The sequence below is a fragment of the Dysidea avara genome, chromosome 8, assembly GCF_963678975.1.
Source record: "Dysidea avara chromosome 8, odDysAvar1.4, whole genome shotgun sequence".
NCBI classification, from domain to species: Eukaryota; Metazoa; Porifera; class Demospongiae; order Dictyoceratida; family Dysideidae; genus Dysidea; species Dysidea avara.
Genome location: NC_089279.1, coordinates 22,521,547 through 22,528,080, shown reverse-complemented (window position 1 = coordinate 22,528,080; position 6,534 = coordinate 22,521,547).

The window sequence follows — 6,534 nt, the reverse complement described above, 5'->3', positions numbered from 1 at the left end:
CTTTCAAAAGCCTCATGTCGCTCAATCCAGCGAGTACGACACATCTCCTTTATCTTCCTACGCTTTTCATTGGCAAACAGATTGTCAATCCACTTCTCCAAAGCCAACTGCCTCTTTGGAGAATTGCTAAAAAATCGTGATACTTTACCAGCTGACTGCATCATATTGCTGATTTCTCTGATAGTGCAAGATTTGACCACACAGAGATTTAGTCTGTGTGAAGCACAGTGAGTGTACAATGCTTTAGGGTGTTTTGCGGTTATACAAGCAGCTGCACCTTTAGATTTCCCAGCCATAGCTCCAGCTCCATCGTATGCTTGACCACGAAGAAATTGCAACTGCAATTGCCATTTTTCTAGTTGTGAAAGTATGTCATCGGCAATTGCTTGTCCAGTAACCCCTGAGACACATTTATGAAATCCCATAAACACTTCTGTTGGAGATCCTTCATCAACATAGCGGATGTTAATTGATAGCTGCTCATCATTGGCCACATCTGTAGCTTCATCTGCTAGAACAGAAAAATAGCATGCGTGACGAATCTTCTCTAAAATTTTGTTACGAATTAGGTCACCACAAATTGAAATGAGATCATTTTGAATAGTTTTACTGGTGTATATAGCATTGCCAGCAGCAGATTCAAGATGATTTGAAAGAACTTTATCACCAGCCTGTACACGAAACTTGAGCAAACCAAGAAAATTACCATGATTATTGTTTGGGTTTTCTTCAACAGAAGGTCTATCATCGCGGTGACCACGAAAAGCAAGGCCTTGCCTTCCACAAAAAATTACTGTCTCTGCTACTGATCGGAGCTTCAGTCTGTTCTCAGCTGCTGTCTTGCTGTTTGCAGTGTTTAGTTGGAAATCTATTCTTGCATCAATGTTTTTCATACTTCTAACAAACATATTTGCATCTTGTACTGCATTTTGATGAGTTTTGTTTCCTTTAGAATTTCCAACACCATGAAAATGCTTCCCCAATAGCTCCGTGGCTTTTTTAAAATTAGTGAAGGGCCTGGTTACAAAAACACCAAGTTCCTTCACAGTTGGCTCGGTCTTACCAAATAGAACACAATATTTACAGTATCCTCCACTTTGTGACTCAGAATATACCAAGCCGGGATTTTTCTCTAGCCATCTGTGTTGGAAATGTCGATGAATCTTGTTAATCATATGAGTGGGAAATTTGTAGTTGATAGAAGGAACATAATGCCTTTTCAACAGAAAATATTTTTGTTGATCTGTGAGATTGATTCGAGATTTTAATTGTGCAATCTTTCCAAAATCCCCACTACTTATTGCATCCTGAATAGCTAATTGAGTCTGGTCATTACCAGTACTAGCAGACTGTTGGGCATCACAAGTGGTAAGATCACTGCTGTTAGCAATCTCTGACTGAGTGGACCATAATAGATGACTGGTGGTGTCAACTGCAACGTTAACGTCATCATTGCTACTAGTGTTATGCCCCTCTATGTCATTTTCCGACTCTCTGTCTGAATTGCTCTCCTCACTCAGTACAATGGCCTGATTATCTTGCTGTGAAGATTCCTCTTCTGAATCCAACACAATCAAATCATCAGCAGAAATTGTTCTGTTATGGTTGGTTATGGTTGGTCTCCTAAGCTCTCCGTTATGGTTGGTCTCCTAAGAATCTTCCTGTCAGCTGTGTCTGGCAGATCCAACAACATTGAGCATGCTCTCAGCTGTCCGAACGGAGCCTTCCCTACCATCCGCCACAATGACATCCGAGATTTGACTGCAGAATTAATGTCAGAGGTTTGTCATGATGTATCTACTGAACCTCCCCTTCAGCCCTTGAGTGGTGAATCTCTCTCCCTACGTACAGCTAACCAAGATGTCGGTGCCGGTGTCACAGTGATATGTGTTTCCTCGAGTTTTGTGTTTCCCGCACACATATCACTAGGGATCCGTGTTTCCCCGCACACATATCACTACCTGGCTATCGATCTACAAGTCACAGTGATATATGTTTCCCCGGGTATTATGTTCCCCAGGTAGGCGTTCCCCGCACACATATCCCTATAGGGATCCGTGTTTCCCTGCGTTCAGTTTCGAAGTGCACTGAATCGTGATGTAGCTATACTGTTTCTGCTTTTACTGCTTCTACTACTGCTACTATAACCACTGCTGCTTCTTTTCCTGCTGCTACTATACTTGTCTACTAGCTGCGCCAGTTACTGCATGCAGGATCTGAGCTCCTTTTGCTGCTCTACTTACTGCTTGTTGCTACTGCTTATACTGCTCCTACTAGCTACTATACACTCTGCTACCACTATAGCTGCAGGGGACTTTAACTTTCCTAGTATAGAATGGAGTGACGGAATCGGTCATGTTAAACCTGGACCAACATATGGAGCAGAAGTGAATAACCTGTTTGTTGACGTAATTAATGATTTCAGCTTGGAACAACAGATACTTGAACCTACGAGAAACGATAACGTATTGGACTTAGTCCTGACAACATCACCATACCTTATTGACAACATCAAGGTTGTACCTGGAATGTCAGACCATGAAGCAGTTACTTTTACATTGTATACAACTTGCGATGCACCTAATAACAATCCGCACAGAACTTACCTTTTTCACAAAGCAAACACAGAATCAATGCTAGAAGATGTTAGAGCTTTTAAAGACCTGTTCTTCCAGAGTGATCCCTACAAAAGACCTGTTGAAAATAACTGGAATAATTTCAAAGATATGATTTTTGAAATGACGAACAGGCACGTTCCATCAAGAATGGTCAAGAATCGCAAAGAAGCTCCATGGCTAAATCGAGAAATTAAACGTAAGATATCTAAAAGGCGTAGATTGTACAACAAAGCTAAGGCTACACAAAATGAAAACGACTGGAAAGCGTACAGGAAGCTAAGGAACGAAGTTAACAGTTTAGTTGATAAAGCTCATAACAATTACTGTAAATACCTATTTGACGACTCCCACTGCAACAACAGAAAACGATTTTGGTCATTAATCAAGAACTTAAAGAAAGACCATCCAAACGTTACCACCTTAGAAAGTAATGACTCCCTGCTTACTTCTTCTGTTGACATTGCTAATGCATTTAATGATCAGTTCTACACTTTTTTTACTGACGAAGATAACGAAACTCCAAATCTGGACATTCCTACGTATCCCATTTGTGACCACATTATATTTTCAACCGAAGGAATTGAAAACTTACTTCAACAATTGGATACTAGCAAGGCTCCAGGTCCTGATGGGATTCCTACGCAAATACTGAAATTATGCAGAGCTGAAATTGCACCTATACTCCAGGTAATTTTTACCCAATCTTTTACCACCAACAATCTTCCAACTGACTGGCTAACAGCAAATGTTGTCCCTGTACATAAGAAAGGCAACCGAAACTCAGCTAATAATTATCGACCAATTTCTCTTACCTCTACCTGTTGCAAGGTAATGGAACATATTGTTTTTCACTCAATTATGAATCATGTAGACCAAAATAATATCCTCAATAATTGCCAACACGGTTTTAGGCCTAAGTACTCATGTCAATCCCAACTAGTAATGCTAACAGAGGAAATCTTAAAGGTAATGGACCAACAGAAACAAATAGATCTAATTTTATTAGATTTCTCAAAAGCTTTTGACTCAGTTCCTCATAAACGATTATTACAGAAACTATCACACTATGGAATACAAGGAGACCTTCATCAATGGATTAAGGCTTGGCTAACACAACGCAAACAAAGAGTAGTGCTAAATAATGTAACTTCCAGGTTTGTTCCAGTAAAGTCAGGTGTCCCACAAGGCACTGTACTTGGGCCATTAATGTTCCTACTTTACATCAATGACATATCTACAAATATCAACTCCTCGATTCGTCTCTTTGCCGATGACTGTATTATTTACAGAATTATTGATTCAGAAGAAGACAATAGCATCCTACAACAAGATCTAAATAAAGTCTTCCACTGGGCTAAAACTTGGCAAATGAAACTAAATGTTGAAAAGTGTGTTTTTCTACGTTGTTCAAGAAGCAAAACTCCCATGCTCACCACCTACAGCATTGACAATAAAGCTCTGGAACTGAAGAGTCAGCATCCATATCTAGGGGTCATATTCCACCAATCAATGTCTTGGTCCCACCACATCGATCATCTTTGCGGCAAAGCAACTAAAAGTCTCAACTTTCTTAAACGTAATATAAGTAAATGCTCCAAAGAAGTTAAGATAACAGCCTATTTAACATCAATACGTCCTCTGCTGGAATATGCTAGTTGTGTCTGGGACCCTCACCAGCTATACTTAATTAATACTTTAGAGAAGGTACAACGTCGTGCTGCAAGATGGGTAGCATCGGATTACAATCCAATGAGTAGTGTCACTTACCTGTTGGATCAACTGCATTGGAAGAGCCTACAGAGCAGAAGATGTATTGATCGTTTGAACTTACTATATAGAGTATTACATCACGCTTTGCCATCTATCCAGCTCCCTGAGTATTTCAAGCCTACTTCATATCCAACTAGATTGCATCACCAATACAGATATATAATTCCTCCAACTAGAACACTTGCTTACCAACAGAGTTACTTTCCAAGAACTATCAAGCAATGGAATAACCTCCCTAATCACATCATCGATACAGAGTCACTAGAACAGTTTAATAATTGTATTTTTGGACTAGATTTGTTGTAATTAACCCCCTTTTTGTTTTGAGGGTCCCCCCCCCTCCTGGATGTAACCAGCACTGAGTGCTGTCTTTCCAGTATCTAATCATAATCATAATCATAGCTATATTACTTGCTACTATACTACCAGCTATATATTCGCTGATATACTTAACTTGCTGCTATACTATAGCTAATACTTGCTAGTACAGCTATACTATATACTTGCTACTACTTGCTGCTACTGCAACTACTTGCTACTACTATAGCTATACTATTTGCTGCTACTATACTAGCTACCTCCTGCATGCTTGTTTTGTTATTTCTGCTGCCCTGCAGCTAAACTGAACCCTCTAGTGCTAACTAACTATTGAGCCAAAGAACATGTTTAACTGAGAACATGCAGCTGCAGATACATAAAGCTATCTGCTGTGTTACAGTCATGCAAGATACAAAAATAATTTATTTTATTAGCTAGTAAGTGAAGACAAATATGTATGAGAATGGAAGTAGAGAACTAACACACATACTATAATAAAAATTAAGTTAGCTAGTATAGTTCTATACTGTAAAAGTGTCTAATGTTTTCTGCATATAGTATGATGGCATTCTATAAACAGTATGGAGCTTGGCTTCAGCCATTTCCAAATAGCATGTGTGCATGCCCATCCTTATACATCTGTCACATTTCACCAGTGAAGAGAAATCAAGAACGACAAAACTACTGCTAAATCCAACACTCACGTTATGCTGACTTACCCAATCACAATAGTATGGATACTTTAAACTTTCATCTCCTGCATGCTCTGCACATATAATCTTATCCAGATATCTTGCAATGGATTCGTACCTGTGCTGTAAAACAACCTGGAAGTACATAACTGATTCTCAAGTGGTTTGTGTAACTAAAGTCTCTTAGCTAAGTACTTGAAAGTCACACTATCACTAACATTTTGAAAGTAAAATATCTTAAGTTGTCTAAAATTTCTCAAGGAAACTCAATTTAAGCACTCTAGTAGTGCAAAATCTGTCTGGTGAAAATCTCTCAAGTATATAACTAAAAATTACTTGAGTATGAACTTATATAGCATGCATGCATACAAGTATTAGCTCAATGTACATAATTGATGCACACAGGAGATATATAGCTACTATATAGCTACAACTGCACTCTACATTACTTGTGTCCATGCTCCAGAAGTCACCAAACTAAACCTCCAACTACCAATTTTAATCACTTATAATCTTAACTATGTAATTACTTAAGTATAGCTAGTTAGTATTAATTGTACGTATTTTATGGCTGTTGGTTGCTACCAACAGACCTTTAAATTTGCTCACTACACAGTACTCTAATACTGCATGTGACTGCTTTATTAGAGTGACTGCTCTATTAGAATATCTCGATATTGGTATCTAAAAATTATTGGAGGGGGTCAAGAGCCCCTTTGACCACCTGTATCCGCCCCTGGTAGCTAGTATTATAGTAGCAGTAGGCAGTAGCTATAAAAATAGCGCGCAGTATATATGTTATAGTTAGATATAGTAGCAGTAGACGCAGTAAGTAATGACTACAATGTAGTAATAGTACAGTAGCAGTAGCAGTTATATAGTATAGGAACAGCAGTAGTTACGTAGTACTGTGACGCGTGCGGGCGCGTGAGCAGCAACAGTAACAAGCCCTGCGGCTACAGTAACGGCAGTAGCTAGCTAGTCGTAGTATATCAGCAGCAGAAAGGCATATAAACGCGGGTATTGGACGTGGTAGCTATAAAAAAAACTGAGAAACTGGCAGGGAAACATATATCACTAGCTCCTTTGTGGGGGAAACACGCATCCCTATAGTGATATGTGTGCAGGGAAACACG